This window comes from Ceratotherium simum, chromosome 35, assembly GCF_057802395.1.
Source record: "Ceratotherium simum simum isolate JZ-2026a chromosome 35, ASM5780239v1, whole genome shotgun sequence".
NCBI lineage: Eukaryota > Metazoa > Chordata > Mammalia > Perissodactyla > Rhinocerotidae > Ceratotherium > Ceratotherium simum.
Genome location: NC_141934.1, coordinates 15,517,670 through 15,536,788, shown reverse-complemented (window position 1 = coordinate 15,536,788; position 19,119 = coordinate 15,517,670). Strand labels below are relative to the sequence as shown.

General features: G+C 47.9%; 2 non-coding genes across 2 annotated transcripts; both read right to left on the bottom strand.

Moving 5' to 3' along the window:
• Positions 1-17,569: 17,569 nt before the first annotated feature.
• LOC147912463 (U4 spliceosomal RNA) lies at positions 17,570-17,710 on the bottom strand. Its single transcript, XR_015549986.1, has one exon. It is a non-coding gene; the product is annotated as a U4 spliceosomal RNA (small nuclear RNA).
• Positions 17,711-18,365: 655 nt separating this feature from the next.
• Positions 18,366-18,506, bottom strand: LOC147912462 (U4 spliceosomal RNA). Its single transcript, XR_015549987.1, has one exon. It is a non-coding gene; the product is annotated as a U4 spliceosomal RNA (small nuclear RNA).
• Positions 18,507-19,119: the final 613 nt, after the last annotated feature.

The following is a 19,119-nucleotide window of genomic DNA, read 5'->3' as shown; positions in this document are numbered from 1 at the left end:
GAAGCGAGACTCCCAAAAGACCCTAACAGAAAAGGCGAAGTAGACCTGGGAGGCCGTGGAGGTTCCAGGCGTATCCCAGGTGAGGAGATGATCCTAGGACGCCCCTTTTAATCAGTTGCTTTGTCAAGATTTCTAGGGAAACTCAGCTTCCTAATTCTTTCTCTCCCTCTCTCCCTCTCACAGGACATCCTCAATTCTCTACCTCAAAAGTTTTCAATGACCTCCTCCTCTGGAAATGGGATGGCTCCCAATGGCAGCCATGTATAAACACTTGAACAAAGAGAGGAGAGTGTCCATATGGGGTGGGGGGCACAGACGCTTCTGATTCCAACCAGAAGGAGTAGAAGAAGAACCTTGCAGGACTTGCCCCAGGTTCCCCCCAGCAGCTGTGCTGTAAGCTCGCAGCTCTGTCTCAAGGGTAACAGGTGACCAGAGAGGTGACAGATGACAGAGGAGTGGGGCCATTGAGCAGGAGACATGCCATAAGTGCCCCGTGTCCCATCCTGAGTCCCCAGTAAAGAACAAAGGAGAGGGAAGAAGCCAAAAAGGACAGATGTGGAAGACTGAACAGAGAATAGGGGGTGTCGGAAGGGGACGGAAAAGATTTTTAGCATCATAGAAATGGAAAGCAATCAAATCAACAGGCAACCAAGATCTGATCCAGTATCATGAACTGAGGTGTAAAGAATGGTGACAAGCCAGACTCTGCATTTAAATTCCAGACCTGGATTTAAATCCCAGCCCAGCCACTCACTAATTATAGAACTTGGGCAAGTGGGCTCAACCTAACTGTGCCTCAGTTTCGTCATCTATAAAATGGGTAGTAGTAGTAATAAGAATAGAATCTGCGCCTCATATGGCGCACAGGATTCAGTGAAATAATGTGTGTAAGGTGCCCAGCACAGTGCCAGCACAGAGTAAGTGCTCAATTAACATTATGGGAAAGAGTTCTGTAAACAATGTAAAAAAGAAAAGTGTTCTACAGATGTTTGGTATTATTAGTGAAGGCACTGAGACTAGGACAATGCAGGGAAGGGCTAGAATGAGAGTGAAGCTGGGAGGAAGCTTTTTCAACAGCTCTAGCCTTGGAACAAGGTAAAGGCCCAAGGGAAGCTTTGAGGGTCAGCACCCTCCATGCACTATGAGCAAACGGGGAAAGAGGGGTGCTCAGCGCCTCAGCGGTAACTCTGGCCTTCCACTGGCCCTTCCAGCTGAGGGCCCACACAGTTTTGCCAATGCATGGCCATGACCGGGGGAGCTGGAAGAAAAGAATACTGATATGTTCCCTCGGAGGACCTCAAATCCACAGTGACGAGGCTATGGCCCCCAGCAGCCCGAACCTCTCCACGTTAAGCCGTGGCTGCCGAGGCAGCAGCTTAGCACAGCAGAAAGGGCATCTGCTTAAGAATCAAACACACCAGGGTTTGAATCCCAGCTCTGCCCCTCACGAGCGTATAGCCCAGGAGAAGATCCGGTGCAGACACACAGTCTACTAGGTACGCACCATCACTCTACAGGCTGCCTCTGCCACAGGCCCAGCAGCTGGGTGCCCTGACCCTGGCCTAACACACACAGGCACCTCAGATGGGCAAGCCCAAAGTCCAGACTTTCCATGGAAACAGGGAGGCTCCATAGCCCGGAATGCCCCAGGCAACTCCCCTGCCCCCTAGCACTACCCCTGTGGACAATGAGGCACTGTTTCCCAGAGGGTCAAGACTGCTGAGAAGCTGAAAGAAGACACGTCCAGATTCCAGCAGCAACTGGGCATTGCCAACAGCTGGCTGTTCCCCCAGCGAGAGATGGTGAAGGCAAACTATCAATGCCTGAACTGGACCCACCCTTTGCCATAGAGGCCATTTCCTGGAGATGGCCCCCAGGGCAGAAATTTTAAAGGTAACTAGCAACTACTCAGCAGGCCCCATGGCTCATCCCCCTGGTTAGTCACCAAGCACTTACTACCTTATTACGATTAAGATGACTAGATCTGGATTGGATCAGCTTGGGTTCCAATCCCAGCTGCCCTGGTGAACTTTCCACAGCTCAGGTTTCTGCATCTGTAAAGCAGAGATAAAACACCTCCCTCTTGGAATGGCTGTGATGATATGCATAAAGGCTGAGTATGGTGCCTCTCCCATCTAGCATGTATGATCATTATGGGACCGCAGCTGTGGTCACAGGCCCCCCCAAGCGCACTAGGAACGTGGACGAGGGCAGAGCAAGGAGTTGGGTCAGAAAACGTAATCAGAGGCATCTCAGTGTTGTGGGAACCCTGTCCAGGAAACTCCAGCCAGAACTCCAACAGGATGAACTCCCGGCCAAACCAGCGTCTAAACAGTAATGAGAAAAGCCACCAGCAGCCACCCCGCAGCACAAAGCGAAGAGAACACACGGGGAAGGGCTGTGTTTATGTTTTTCTGTCCAAAGTGCTATAAATTTGTAACTTATTAAACAGCACATGGTGAGTCCGTCACTAGCAGGTAAGGGGAGGAGAGAATTCCCCAATTTTTTTTTAGAACAAAAACCAAAGTCACGGGGGAGACTCTGCCCCCTCTGGCCTTGCCACAGGACAGACTGTTAACTCTCCCGTTTCAGGGACCGGGAGGCTCACAGCTGAGCGCACTCTCAGGAGAAAAATAAAAACAAGAGGCCTGGCCTTGGTGTCCACCCTAACCAAGAAAAACAGCTGACGGGCAGGGTGCTGAGCAGCCATCCAGACAGCTGATGGGGCCTGAGCGCAGAGGCAAATTCCTCTCCCCTCCTGCACGCCCCATTCCTCCCACCCCCAGGCTCTGATCAGCCAGGCGTGGCTGGCCCCCTGGGAGCTTAGGCCAAGGAAGTCAGGCAGCCCGGATTCAAACAACTGGGGAGAGTGGTGGAAGGCAGAGCCTGGGGGCGAAGGCAGCAGAAGTTACAGGTGGCAGCCATCACCCTGCTGCGACCCCTCCTCAGGAAGAAAGCCCTCTGGGTACACAAGAGTTGCAGAGCTAGAAGCTAGAGATTGAGCTTCTAGTCATGGTTTTGTCATTTCATGGCTGTGCAGCCTTGGGCAAGTGTATCAACCTCTCTTAATCTCAGTTTTCTCAATTTGTAAAAGGCAATAGTAATGACAGCAGTGGCCCTAAAGGGCTCTTATAAAGGGTTGCGATGAGGATACGACAAGTTGAGGTACGGGGAAGTACGGCATAAAGAGCAAATTTCAATTCCTATAATCCCCTCTGCCAGTACACTCTCTTTCCTTTCAGAGACTAACTCAATTTCCTGGCCCTAAATGGAAGACTGTCAGAGGACAGGAATTCCGGACTTTGACTGCAAACTCTACGAAGACTTTCTCAGGCCTTCAAACAGCACCGGGGCTGTGTAGAAGCAACAGAACCGCATCAGTATTTCAGTAACTGTGCTCCCCACTTCTCACTGGGAAAGCATGGAGACTTTCAGGCCCTGATTAAAAAAAATATCCCCCAGCCATCTTTCAGCTTAGTTATTGTTATGTGAAAAAAATACCTGCCTGGAAGCCATGCCAATCTTAAATGTATTGGAAAAACGGGTGCCAAGCCTGACCCAGAGGCAGAACTATGCTTGGCAGCCACCACACTCTGCAAAACAGGCAGGATTGTACAGCATCCCCAGCTCCAGGATCTCTCAGGGGCAGCCTGATCCCAAAAGGAAGCTGCCAGGAAGCAGTCAAGTCCCAGTCCTTCTCCCTGTCTCCTTGGAAGTCCAGTGCCTGCAAATAGCCAGTCTTAACTTAGTGCCCTGTGTGCCTGGGGGAGGCCCGTCAGTCCTGTCTGATGAATCCACTACTCAGAGGCTGGGACAGAGAAAGCATCAGTGGTCACACAAGCCACCCACAGTCCAGAGAGGGAAGACAAGGCTCCTACAGAGAAGAAACTGTGCCCCCCTCCTCACCTCCCCAGCTCAGAGGCCCTCCAGCTATAGGCGTGAAGGGGAGGGAGAGAGTGAATCCTCCCATTCCAGGGTTCACGCCACTCAAGGCATTCCTAGAACCCGGGCCCAAACCGCCTTGGGTTTAGCGTCTGGTTCCAGGAGATACTTTCTCCTGCCCTAACACCAGATCAAGTCCAGACTGAAAAGAGCAGTTTTGGAGCTCCAATAACATGAAAACAGTAAAACTCTGTTCCGGGCATCCTGTCCTCGGTACCTGTGTGGCTTCCAGCAGGATCTGATACTAGGGGGCTGGGGGACTCTGCCAGCCAGGACAAGTTCAGAGATGGCTGTACCTCAGGGCCCACTTCCCTCCTCATTCCCCTGGCATTTCACCAGAGCCGGGGAGCGGGGGAAGAATCCTATGTCCCAGCTTACTCTCCCAGGATTAGGCTGGTCTGCGACATGAAAGGGGATGGGCTGGTCCATAGAGTGCAGAGGGCAGGCTATGAAACAGAGTGACCAGTCCGTGAAACAGGGTGACCGGACCTGAAGTGGGGGGTTGGTGGGGCAGATGGCAAACTTGTCTTTGTGGGGGTGTGGTCATCGGAGGCTCATCTCTAAGTTGTGAATCTGACTTGTGAAATGAAAGAGGTGGGCTCGGAGTGGCTATCCCTGAAGTGGGGGTACCCGTCTGCGAAGTGGGGGCGGTCCTCGAGGGAATAGGAGCAGGTCCTGGAAATGAGGGACCAGCCCATGAGTTTAGGCAGCTGCTCCCCGAGTTGGGCGGTCGACCTGTGAGGTGGGGGTGGGGAAGCGTCTGTGAATTCAGGGTCCCATAGCTGGGAGGTGATCTGGTCCAGGCAGTGGGGGTCCCATCTCTGAGACGGACAGAGCAGGTCCCTGAGGTGCAAGCTGGTCTGGGAGATGGAGGTGGGTCCCCGAGTCCGGGGTCCAGAGGTGGGGCCGTCCCCGAGGCGGGGGGTGGGGGCTGTGAGGACGGCGGCGGGGTCGGCCTGGCCCGGGACTCAGGCCCAGCCCGGGACCTGGCCCCGCGGAGCCCCGGCTAGCAGGGACCGGAGCCGGGACCCCGGACCCGGGCCGCCGTGGGTGGGATCCCGCGACCCCCGCCGCTCGCTCGCGCCCGCCCGGCCCGGGGCCGCGCGCCCCTCGTCGCTTCCTCCCTCGGCCTCCTGCTCACTCACCGAGGTCGTCCATGGCGGGGCCGCGGGCGCCGGGAACCGGCTCGGCGTCGCGCTCGCTGCCCGTCCCGGGGCCGCTCCTCTCCGCCCCGCAACTTTTCCGCCGCGAGCCTCGGCCCGGAACGGAACGCGCCGCCGCCGCCGCGCGCGCCCGCGCCCGCCGCGCGCCCCGCCCCCGGCCGCCCCCGCGAGCACGCGCGCCCCGCCCCCGCCGCCCAGTGCGCACGCTGGCCCCGCCCCCGCCGCCGGCCCGCGAGCGCGCGCCCAGCGCGGGCGGTGGGAGACGCTGGGCGGGGCGGCGGCGCCCCCTCGCGGCCGAGCCGGCAGGTAGGAGGTGCCCAGGCTTTCAGGCCCCGCCCCCCCGCCCCCCGCCAGTCTTTCTGTCTGTCTCGAAGTCACACGCCTGACCGTCTGGCTGACAGATCCATCCGCCTGTCTTGACGTCTCACAGTCTGTCCATCCATCAGTCACTCACTCATCGCATGTCTGTCCACTGGAGAGTCAGATTTGTCCGCCTGTCTGTCTCCTAGTAGGTCACCTCCCAGAAGAACACTAAATCAGTCCAGGCGAGGCCAGGAGCCTTTGAAGGACCTTTCCTGGGGTTCCCCTCTGGACCGATGACAGTGCAACTGAAAGCCCAGCCTGTGGGGCCAGATTCAATTCTTTCGAGGTTACATATCCTTTAATCTTCCACATGTCCGCCTTCCCTAGAGGGAGAATTTTCCAAAACTCTGCGTGGAGCAAAGAGAACCCCACCTTAGACATTAAAGGAAAAACTACAGGGAAGTTACACCCAGTGCGGGGCAGTTTCCTGAAACACCCCACTGCCATCCCAGACCCCAGAGGGGCTCCGCTCCCACACTCAGAAATCAGGTGATAATAACAGCCGCCACTTACTGAGTGTCAGATACTATGTAGCTATTATCTAAATTAATTGTCACAGAGGTAGTTATGACTATGAGCCCCTCCCCACACTTTGGAATGGGCAATGGTAGTTTGTCGACTTTATAGAAAAATCCTCTGTAAACACGGCTTCGAGCTCCCCTTCCCACAAAAATCCAGCCCCCAAGACCCTGTGTGTCAGGTCAGGTCCTCCAGGAAGCAGATGTTCAGAAAGTGTTGGCAGTAACACCTGTGAAAGACAAAGGGAAAGAAGCAAGATTGAGCAAGGAGAGACTCAGAACTGACAAAGACAAGCCAACCCAAGGGGAGCCCCAGAGCAAAAATTCCTTAGAAGAGTCCCCACTGGGCAGAAGTGTCCAGGCCGGTCTTCAGCCATTGCCTGGGGATGCCCAGGATGAGTGTGGCCTTCCCCTGGAGGCCCTGCATCTGGAAGCTGTCATTCCTGGAACTGGATAACAAGCTCTGTTCTGAAGGTGGAACCAAGTGGCTCACCTCCCTAGCTGCTACATCCTCCCATACTGAAATTTAAGAGCCAAGACTGCTCCCCAACTAGGCAGTCTCTCTATTTCATTCTCTTCTGGCGCCTTTCGTGTACCTCTGTGTTGTAGGCACTTCTCACCACTGCAATTTACATTTAGTGGTAGGATTATTATTTAATAAATATCTCCTTATCAGACTAAAGTATGTGAGGGCAGGAACCTGTGCATTTCTGCTCACCACATATCCATACTGAGCATATGTGTGGCACGTAGGAGATGCTCAATATATATTTGCTGAATGACTAGCAGGCGTCGCGCCCGACACTTGGAACAAAGCAAGTCATAGTCCCTTTCCTCAGAAAGTTCACAGTTTGATGGAAGAAATGGAAGCTAAAGTAGTGAGATCACTCATTAATTCGCTCAATGATGGGATGTTTAACAGCGCTTGTTCTGTCCCAGGAGCTGTGCCGGGGCTGGAGATACAGTGATGAATAAAACTGATATGCTGCCTGCCTTCTTGAGGTTTACTGTCCAAAAGGGGAGGCAGAAGAGCAAACAGGCCATAGTCACCCTTCCTATGTAATTTAAAACTTTCTAGTAGCCACATTAAAAAAGGTTAAAAAAAAAAAAGGTAAAATTAATCTTCATATATTTTATCTAATCCAGTATATCCTAAATATTATTGTTTCAACTTTTAATCAATATAAAAATTCTGGAGATGGGGCCGGCCCCCCATGGTGTAGCAGTTACGTTTGAGTGCTCCACTTCTGCGGCCCAGGGTTCGAAGGTTCGGATCCTGGGCCCGGACATACGCACCGCTTTTCAAAGCCATGCTGTGGCGGCATCCCATATAAAGTAGAGGAAGATGGGCACGGATGTTGCTAGCACAAGGCCAAGCTTCCTCAGCAAAAAAGAGGAGGATTGGCAACAGACGTTAGCTCAGGGCCTATCTTCCTCCAAAAAAAAATAGCATATTGGAGATATCTCACTTTTTTTCATACGAAGTCTTCAAAATCCAATGTGTGTATTTTACACCTTCAGCACGTCTCAGTTGGACTAGCCACATTTCAAGTGCTCAGTAGCCACATGTGGCTAGTGGCTACCACGATGGTCAGCGCAGCTTTAAATGTCACCGGGCATCATTATTTTTGGTGATTTCAACCTAAAAGCCACTTCCTCAGAAAACCATTTCCTGACCTGCAGGACCCCTGTTATTAAGATCTTTTTTTAGCACCCTGGAAGCACTCCTCATAGTTATAATTAAACAATTCTTATGCAATCATTGTTTGTGTCTGTCCATCTCCTACTAGACTCTACACTTTAGGAAGGCAGAGACCACACCTGTCTGCAGAGACCGTGTCTACTCCACCCCGGTGCCTGGCACAAGGCACAGCACACAGTAGGTGCTCAATAAAAATATACTGTGTGACTAACACTTATTAAGCACCCACTTAATGAATTAAGCTTAGCACTGCACTAATTGATGTTGAGAAGAAAGAGGGGGTTAAGAAAAAAAAGATGTAGAAGAGTAAATTTCAGAGCTTACGAAACAGGTGTGGAAATTTTCTTTACAATTTAGCTGTTCATTCTAGGAAGAAATTTAGGAAAAAAACAGATAAACTAAAAGATGAAAATTAAAATTATCCATAATCCAAAAAATTAATAACCAACTGTGTATTTCCTAGACCATTATCTTACACACACGTGCATCTATATGTAAATATAAAATGTTTCAATATATATTTTTATATTTCTGCACACTGCTTTGAAACCTGCTTTTGTGTGTGTGTGTGTGTGTGTGTGTGTGTGTGAGGAAGATCAGCCCTGAGCTAACATCCATTGCCAATCCTCCTCTTTTTGCTGAGGAAGATTAGCTCTGAGCTAACTCCTGTGCCCATCTTCCTGTACTTTGTATATTGGATGCTGCCACAGCATGGCTTGAAGTGTGGTGCGTCGATCTGTGCCTGGGATCCAAACCTGCAAACCCCAAGCCACCGAAGTGGAGCACACAAACTTAACCACTACGCCATCCGGCCAGCCCTAAACCTACCTTTTTTTTTCACTTAATATTTTGTGAACATCTTTTCATAGCATTCAGTATTCTTTTAAAACATCATTTCCTTGGGCAAAATAGCATTTTATCACATAACTGTACCAGTAGTTACTTACCTAGTTCCCTGGTTACATTCAGTTATTTCCAAGTTTTCACTATAGTTAGCAATGCTGAGAAGAACGTCTGTGTAGCTAATTATTGGAGCACATCCTTAATTATTTCCTGAAGATCAGTTCCTAGAAGTGGAAGTGCTGTATCGGAAGTTAAGCGCACTGTTCATGGCCCTTTAGCTGGGTGTTGAGAAAGTGATATCCATAAGAGGTGTATCTAGGGGACCCGCCCGGTGGTGCAAGCGGTTAAGTGCGCGCACTCCGCTGCGGCGGCCCAGGGTTCGCCGGTTCGGACCCCAGGCGCGCACCGACGCACCACTTGGCAAGCCATGCTGTGCCGGCGTCCCACATTAAGTGGAGGAAGATGGGCACGATGTTAGCCCAGGGCCAGTCTTCCTCAGCAAAAAAAAAAAAAGAGGAGGATTGGCAGATGTTAGCACAGGGCTGATCTTCCACACACACACACACAAAAAGAGCTGTATCTAGATCAATATAGAATAAAGATTTCATGAGCACTGACTTGCACACAGTATTTTAGGGTGATCCCACGAAGAATTCCCCCCAAAACTGGTACAAGTACTACCAGTGAAATAAGAGATGTGTAATGGTACATGGACAGAGGTTTCTTATTTTAATAATTATATATTTATGTATAACGGAAAAACATCTAATTAGCACATAAAACCAATATTATAATTAGGATGAGGCTAAGTAAAAAAAAAACTGGGCCATTTACAGAAAAATATTTAGTAAGTGATAGCACAGTGGGTTTTGAGTTACAGCAAAAATCGTGACTGGAGTTTGAGACACTTCCTGATGTATGATCACTCCCTGAGAGCACTGTGTAGCTGAAGAGGTTAAGATGGAGCAGAGGAGCACTCAGAAAAAAATAAACAATGTAAGAGAAAGTAAGAGCTGAGCTGGAATCCCAGCTCTCCTCAGTTACCAGTGGGAGGATTCCCGGAAAGCTGATGAAGTTCTCAAAGCCCCAGCTTTCTCATCCATAAGGCAGGAATGCTGAGGATTCTTCTCGAAGACTGACATTCCATACCTCCCAGTCAGGGAGGACTTACACACAGGAATTGTAGGGCCAGCAGGGATCTCAAGAGATTATTTAGCCCTTTTTTGGAGGGAGTTGGATTTCCCTCCAAAGCTCTCCGCCCCCAGTCTCCCTCATGGGCCCCACACGTTGACCCTATGCACACCTGGAAGTCATCCCCGAGTCCTCCCTGTCCTCACCTTCCACAGCCAGTCCTGCCCGCCAACCTACCAAGCACAGCCTGCGTCCCTCCCCTATTTCCACCTCTGCTACCATCTCCCTAGTGGCAGCCAATCCACCACCTGGGATTACTGCACTAACTTCCAAACTGGGCCGCTATGATCTATTTTCCACCCAGAAGCTAACGTCTCTTTTACAAAAAAAATCAACTTTATTGAGGTAGAGTTTATAGCCAGTAAAATGCACCCATTTCAAGCAGACTAGTCTGATGAGCTTTGACAGATGTATACATCCATGTATCCACCACCTCAATCAAGATACAAAATATTCCACCACTCCTTCACGCCCACTGCATTTGATCTCGCGCCCACTGCTGGCCCCATGTAACCACTGATTTGCTTTCTGTCACTACAGATTAGTTTACATTTTCTATAATGCATTCCTATAAATGGAATCATACAATATGTATTCTCTCTTTTTTTTTCACAGGATGTGGGGAGGTCTGGCTTCTTTGGCTTAGTGTGTTCATGAGATTCATCCACATCTTGCATGTACTAAGACTTTGCTCCTTTTTATGGCTGAGTAGTACTCCATTGTCTAGATATACCACAGTTTGTTTCTCGATTGTCCTGTTGATGGATATTTGGGTTATTTCTCCAGTTTTGGCCACTATGAATAAAGCTGCTGTGAATATTCATACAGAAGTCTTTGTGTGGACATGTTTTCATTTCTCTTAGGTAAATACTTAGGAGTGGAATGGCTGGGTCACAAAGTAACGTTTAAAAAATGTGTATTGTCTCATCATCATTTCCCTGCTTAACCATTCCAACGGTTTCCTGTTGCACTTGGAATAAAATCCAAACTCCTCACAAGGATCTCCAAGGCCACACCTCAGAACTTGTCTTTTTCCAGTCTCCCCTGGTCCATTACACTCCAGCCACAATGGCCTCAGCTATGTCCCTCAAGCACAGAAAGCTAGTTCTGACTTTGGAGTGTTTGCAGCTGTGAGCCCCTTTCTGGAATGTTCTTCCCAGATCTTGGCAAGGCTGTTCCTGCTCGTAATTGAGGTCTCAGTTCACACATCACTTCTGCATGTCCTGGACATTTTATCTAAAATCTCCCCAACCCCCATCAGACCCCGTTCCTTTATCCTGGTTTATTGTATTTACTTTTCCCTTCTGACATTATGTTCTGTGTTAATTTGTTTACCTGTTTATTACTTGCCTCTCTCTCCCCTGTTAAAATGTCAACACTATGAGAAAAGGCACTGGGCTTATCTTGTTCACCAGTGTCTAGAATGGCAGGTGTTCAGTAAATACTGTTTGATAGAATAAAAGGCTGGGGACCCCGAGGTACAAAGAGTTGAGTTGGCTGGGCTGTGGAGTTAGTTGCAGGTTCAGGATGAGAACCCCAGTATCCTACCCAGCCCAAGCCTCTCTCCTTTATCACAGGCCGTTCACGGAGCTTCCCAGGACTGACAGCAGAGACTCAAGTACACGGTTCTTAGCTGCAGTGCTGTTTTTAACAACCCAAATGTCCATCAATAGGGGATTGGTTAAGTAAATTACATCCAGTCCCCAAAACTATGTAGCCACAGAAGAGATTGAGGAAGCTCATTATGTACTGATATAAAACAGTCTCCAAGATCTAAAAAAATATAGCTGAACAGTATGTGTAACATGTGTATCATTTGTTGGAAAAAATGGGAAACAATATGTTTGTTTATGAGATGCTGACACATGCTGGAACATCTCTGGAAGAATACATAAATACTAGTGTCACCTGGTGGGGGTTAGGGGGGAATGGGGTGGCTGGGGATCAGGAGTGGGAAGGAGATTTCACTAAATACCCTTTTGAATCTTTTGCATTTTGAACCATGTATACAATTTTACCTATTCCCAAAATGAATTAATGTTTTAAAAATAAAATACAACTACATTGTAAAGATGACACGGTTGACATTAATATGAAGGGGAATCAATCGCTTAACAGTGATTCATATGAGGCTTGGAAAATGTTTCCTGGAAAAGAGCTAACTTGACCTGACTTTTGGAGAATGGGAGGCGGTGAGAAGGGCATTCCAGAAGGAGGGGCTGGTATTCAGAATGGTATGTGCAGAGCCCCAGAATAGGGGCAGCAAGACTGAAAGTTTCCAGCCTCCCCTGCTTATTGCAAGAATGAGCCAGGTGGCTCAGAGAGTGGGTCCTAGCAGGCACTTCAGCCCTCTTGGGGAAACCCTTAGGGTCCAGGAGTCCCAAGACAGACAAGAGTTCAAATCCTGGCTCTGCCACCTGCCATCTGTGCAGCCTTGGGCATGATCCTCATCCTTCTGAGCCTCAGTTTTCTCATCAGTACAATGGGCATGAGGTTCTGCAGGTCTGATACTTAGCTGGGTGTTTTGGGCAAGTGGTTTAACCACTCTGAGCCTCAGTTGCCTTAATTATAAATTCTGGATAATAAAACATATACCTCCCAAGGTTGTGATGTGGATTCAACAACAACAACAACAAAAATGCCGGAAAAGGGCTCAGAAATTGTAGGTATAATTATCATGGGAGAAACCAAGTGGGACTCTAGGGCTAGGAGAAAAAAGGACAGATTTGGGAATTTACCCAGCCACCAAAGGGTTGCAGAATCAAGGTCATGAATATTATTAACAATATTAATAATTATCATTATATATTATTATTCTAATAATTCTAAAATGGTGCTTCTCTCATGGTGGGTGGCACCATGTTATCTATTTTACACTATTATCTCGTTTAATCCTTGCAAAGATCCAATGGGGGCTTTATGCCTATTTTACAGGCCAGGAAACTGAGGCTCATAAATAAAGTCACCTGCCCAAGGCCACCCAAGTGTGAAGTGGCAAAGTCAGGGTTCAAACTCAGGACTGTCTGACTCCAGAGTCCACGAGATGGCTCATGAAGGGGAGCGTGGGGGTTGTGTCGCGGTCCCTCGGCAAGTTTAAGCTCCCCAGCTGTCTTGGACACAGTGACTAGGGAAGGCCCTGCTGCCTCTGAATTTGGGGGGAGGGCACCGTCTGGGTCACTCACTGTCCTGCTGAAAATCTTCATGACACCTGAATAAAGCCCAGTGATTTTCCACGATCTCTGACCTCAGTAGAGGACCCACTGCAATGTGCCTTCTCCCCAACTCTCGCTGCTTTCTGCCTTCTCAGCTCCAGTCACAGGGAATGACTTTCAACTCCTCCAAGAAGCCACAACCTCCTGCTCCAGACCCCTGCAAGTGCTGTTAAACCAGCTGAAAGGTGTCTTGTCCTCTTTCTCCTGGTTAACTCCTCTCTGCCTTCAGTTCACAGCTCAGCCAACCCCTCCACCAGGAAGCCTTCTTTGATTACCACTCAGCCTTGAATAATTGGTCCCACAAACCCCACCAAAGCATTTAACTCTGTGTCAGGTACCTTTGGAAGCATTTTCCCTGTATTTCTATGGCAGTGGATCCTCATTCTGATCACATCACATCAGAATCACCTAAGATGCTTTAAAATACATTTTTTTGCCCAGAACTAACCCTCAGAAACTCTAATTTAATTGGCCTGGAAAGCAGCCTGGGCATCAGGATTTTTAAGAGCTCTTCAGACGATTCTTGTGAGCAGCCAATGTGGAGACCCACTGGCCTCTAAGATAGATGTGACCCTGACACTCCTTTTACAGCCAGGGAAACTGAGGCACAGAGACATTAAGTCAGTGGTCTAGGGTCACGCAGCTAGTGAATAGTGGAGCAAGAATTTGAACCCAGAAAGTCTGGCTTCGAAACTTCGGGGAAAAAAATCCTTTGGCCTCAGTTAATTTCCCCAGTGGTGGAGAGCTGTGAGCCGGCTGTCTTCTGAGACAGACACTGAAAGCCCCTCCGGCATGGGATATTTTTAACCTAGAGAAGCCAGTGGTTCTTGCAGACATCTGCAGTGAGTGGATTGTTTGGGGGCTGGTGGACCCTTTCCCTGCTGAGATAGTCCTCTGAGTCCAGTTTTTCCACCCCCTGGAGCCAGTGGGAGGGTGGGAGGGTGGGGTGGGGGTTAGCTCCACTAGGGGCTGATGTTTCCAAGGATATTTCCGTACATGGTGGAGGGGGAGAGGGTCAGGATTACCTCACCCACCCAGCCCCTTCTCCCTGCTCTCTGTCTGGAAAGGAGCTGGAGAACAAACAAGTGTTGGAACTGGATATGAAATTCACCCTCCTCCCTCGTCCCCTCCCCAACCCGGGCGAGTCCTATGAAAGCTGCAGAGCATGTCCAAACATCCACATCAAACATTTTCCAGATGCTCTCCCTCGTGGCTTTGTGGGCGAATACATTGGTGTAGTCTTAGGGGAGCCAACTTGGGGGCACCTCTAAAATGCAAAATATGCATGGCCCTTGTGCAGGCAATCTCACCTATAGGAATGTCCCGTAGAAATAGCCCACGAATAGACAAAGATGCACATCCAAGGATGTTCATTGTAGCATTGCTTATAATCGGGAAAAACTGGAAACAACCTACACGTCCATGCATAGGGGGAGGTTAGCTGAAGTAGGGTATATCCATATGGGAAGACGGGAGCTATGCATTGACGTGGAAAATATGTCCATGATATATTGTTTAGCAGAAAGAAAAAAGAAGTAATAGAACTGTATGCAGAGTCTAATCCAATGTTTGGTAGTAATTATGTTGACATATGAATAGATCTCCTCTAGTGGTAGAGGTGGGATTACAGTGGGAGTCTGCCGCATATATATAACGTTTGGATTTTATATACAAACATGGTAATTTTGTAACCAGAAAAAAAATAGGTTGTGAAACAGAAAACAGTAATATGTAAAAATCACATGAATCCACTTTAAAATGGTTAATTTTATGTTATGTGAATTTTGCTTCAATTGAAAAAAAAGAGTCAGAGGCCGGCCCAGTGGCCCAGTGGTTAAGTTTGTGCGTTTCCCTTTGGAGGCCCAGAGTTCGCCGGTTCGGATCCTGGGCACGGACATACACACCGCTCATTAAGCCATGCTGAGGCAGTGTCCCACATAGAAGAACTGGAAGGACCTACAATTAGGATATACAACTATGTACTGGGGGCTTTGGGGAGAAAAAGGAAAAAAAAAAGGAAGATTGGCAACAGATGTTAGCTCAGGGCCAATCTTCCTCAAAAAAAAAAAAAAAGTCATTGTAACTCAAACTACCAGCCAGAGGAAGATTCTAGTAGAGCTGAGAGCAAAAATATCACATGTATGTTCTATAAATTTCACTTTTTTTTTTTTAATGTTGTTTGCTTTCCTTAAGCTATTTGTTCATCTTTTCGGTGATTTTTTTTCATACTTTTCTTTCTTGTGTTTGCTTACAAATGAATCATTATTTTACTTACTTGCTATTATAAATTCTAAGAAAATCACACACACACACAAATCACACGGGACAGTGTTTGCCAGAGCATCATCTGACTTTTTTTTTTGTGAGGGAGATTGGCCCTGATCTAAAAACTGTTGCCAATCCTCTTTTTCCTGAGGAAGATTGGCCCTGAGCTAACAGCTGTGCCCATCTTCCTCTATTTTCTGTGTGGGACACCTGCCACAGCATGGCTTGATAAGCAGTGCATAGGTCCATGCCCAGGATCCGAATCTGCAAACCCTGGGCTGCTGAAGCAGAGCACAAGAACTTAACCACTACACCACCAGATTGGCCCCATCATCTGGCTTTCTGATCAATACAAAATTTGCCACAGGAGGGAGCATACATCTTCTATTTCCTCCAGGCCTGATTTGACACCCAGATTAGCCGTCTCGGCAACCAGCTAAGGTGGAAAGAAATGGTTGGAGTGCATTTTCAGACCACACTATCGAAGATATTTATAGCTCCTTGAAATTTCAGGCTCTGGGCCACACTTGCTGGCTCGCCTTGCAGTTCCCATATTCAATGTGGGGGTCTCCAGGATGCCTCTTTGAGCAGTTTCCACTGACCCCCTCTTTCCATCACTTTTGCTCAGTTCTTTTTTTTTTTTTTTTTGTGAGGAAGATCAGCCCTGAGCTAACATCTGCCAATCCTCCTCTTTTTGCTGAGGAAGACTGGCCCTGGGCTAATATCCGTGCCCATCTTCCTCCACTTTATATGGGACGCCGCCACAGCATGGCTTGACAAGCTGTGCGTCAGTGCACCCCCAGGATCCGAACCTGCGAACCCCGGGCCACCAGAGCAGACCACGCACGCCTAACCACTACGCCACTGGGCCGGCCCACAGGAGCGTTCTTAGCAGCTTTATTAGTAATAGCAAAATGCTGGAAACAACTCAAATGTCCTTCAATGGGTGAACAAACTCTGGTATTCCATATGATGGGATACTACTCAGCAAGAAAAAAGAATGAACTATTGATACATGCAACGACCTGGATGGACCTTAAGGACATTATGTTTAGTGAAAAAAGTCAATCTCAAAAAATCACATACCATATGGTTCCATTATACAAAACTGTAGAAAATGCAAACATCTATAGTGACAGAAGGGTGTGGGGGAGAGGATAGAGATGGAAGGGATGGGTGGATGACAAAGGAACACCAGGAAACTTTTGGGAATTATGGATGTGTTCACTATCTGGATTGCAGTAATGGTTTCATGGGTGTACATGTTTCAAAACATCAAATTGTATGCTTTAAATATGTGCAGTTTATTAAATGTCAATTATACCTCAATAGAGCCATTTGTAAGAAAAAAAAAGGAATGAAGAGAGAAGTTTCTGTGAGAATTAAATGAAATGAAGCATATTAAGCACTTTGTGTGGAGTCTGGCACACAGTAAGTGCTCAATAGTTGTTGCTTTTGGAAGTTTGCTGGTCTCCTGAGTGGCTCCATCACATCTTGTTTATTTTCTTCATAGCATTGAAATAATCTGTAATTATCTAGTTTTTGTTTACTCCTTTGTGGTGTGTCTCAAGACTGTGAGCTCCCTAAAACAGGGACTGGGTCTACTTTACCCCTGGGGCGATTTTCCCCAGCACCACTTTGAACCAATAGATGCTGTTCCACCACCTTCGCCCTTAGTAACCACATCCTTTTACATACAGGCCAGAGGAGTGTTTGATGGGTGGTGGCCTAAGCCGATCCAGATGGATCTGCCATGCCCAGGGGTTAGGAAGGCTTCTGCGCCGGGACACCCCTGGCCTTCCTAAAAGGACAAGACTGGAGGCAGCCAGTGTAGTGGAAACCAGCACACCACTAGGGGTAAGGGGCCTTGGTTCCAAGCTCAGCTCTGCCCGGGACTCCACAATGGGACCTGAGCAAGTCTACTGCGTCCATTTCCCTCCCAGTTGTTTTAAGAGGAAGAACTTGGACGAGATGCTTTCCGAGTTCCCTTCCATTTCTGCGAAATCTGTGACCCTCTGGATAGGGTTGTCTACTTCAGCGGGAATGCAGGTGGACTCGGCTACTCGTGGTGAGCTTTATGGGTAGAAAATAGTTACGATAATTATCACAATCTGACGTATACGTATACCTTCAGCAGCATGTATTACCTTCAGCAGTGGGATGCCTGCAGCCTGCAACTCCCGCGCGTAGAAAGGAGCCTATGTTCCAGAAAACGCAAGTGCTACACCTTCTGAGAAAACCCAAGACCTGACCCCCAAACTAAGTGACTGAGACACGAACACAAGTAATACCCAGTAATATACAGATAAAAAGTAGATCAAAGAACACTACCACTACTAGACAACCTTTTCTTTAACTGATAAGACTCAGTCTCCGTAGAGACTGTCAAAAATTGCCAATGCCGACTATATTTCAAGTCGTCATGGCGGGGTATTGGGAAAAGTTTTCAATTAGCAATAATCGCGCCTCGGATAAACCTCATTGGCTACGATACTGCCACTGCGCAAAGCTGAAAAACAGCCACGCGCACCCCGCTCCCCTACGGATGACAGCAGCCTAACATTGAGGGTGAGCGACTGTCAGCGAGTGCGTGGATAAGACGCGTTCCCCTTCGAGAAGTTATATTTACGACCCATCTGCGTGGCAGGCTTCTTGTTGTTGGATTATCTCTTGAGGAACCTTCAGATTTTGGAAATGAGAGCACATTCGCTGAGGATGCTGGGGAATCTTATGCAAATCATTATGACGTCACAGACATGACTGGGTTGACTCGAATTTTGAGTGAAAAGAAACTGAGACGCGGGAAAGCGTGGAAAGCGAGGGTGAGCCGAAGAGGGACTAGTAGCTGGCGGTGAGGATGCAGAAACAGTAGGCTGGGGCCGGAGAGAGCATTTTCTGAGTTAAAATCTCAAATATTAGCGTGTCAAAGACAGAACACAGAAATCAGTGTTGCAAGAGAAAATAACCCCAGAAAAAAGGACAACAAGCGTACTACTTTGAACGTCTAAAGTCCAGAACAACGCCACTGCGACTTGACAACCTAAACGAGGTAGAAAAAAAAGCACACTTAATCAGAAAGCTAGTAGTTCTCAAGTCCTATCCGACTGTCGAAATGGTTTTAACTACAAGTAAAATAAAAACACTGCTTTTCAACTGAAATATTCAGTCTCCGTAGAGACTGTCAAAAATTGCCAATGCCGACTATATTTCAAGTCGTCACGGCGGGGTATTGGGAAAAGTTTTCAATTAGCAATAATCGCGCCTCGGATAAACCTCATTGGCTACGATACTGCCACTGCGCAAAGCTAACGAGTTCCGCCCCCACGGATCATCCCCAATAAGCAAGGTTCCTATTTCAGAAAGGCGAGTTTGAGTCTGCCGGAAAAACCTTCAAGTATTGTTTGGTTGAAGATTATACAAGCATATGAAGAGCTCTTGGAAATGCATAAGCTGTTTCTGAAGATTCAGTTGTTTGATTTCACTTAACTAGGTTTTGGTGGAGCATGAAGCAAAGCATTATGGGAGGGAACATGCTAATAACTTAATTCGGAGAATGAATGGGGCGGATGAAGAATAGACTCAGAGTCGGGGTGCTGTTCACTTGGCTTCGGTTTCCCAGGGTAACTAAGTCTCTAAAAGAGTTTTTTTTTAAATTGTGATAAAATATACATAACAAAATTTACTTTGTAACTATTTTTAAGGTACAGTTCAGTAGCATTAAGTACATTTACATTGTTTGCAACAATCACCACTATACATTTCCAGAACTTTTTCATCATCCCAAACTGAAACTCTGTACCTATTAAATACTAACTCCCTATTCCTCCCTCCCCTAACCCCTGGCAACCTCTATTCTACTTTCTGTCTCTGTCAATTTCACTACTCTAAGTACTTCATGTAAGCGGAAGCATATAATATTT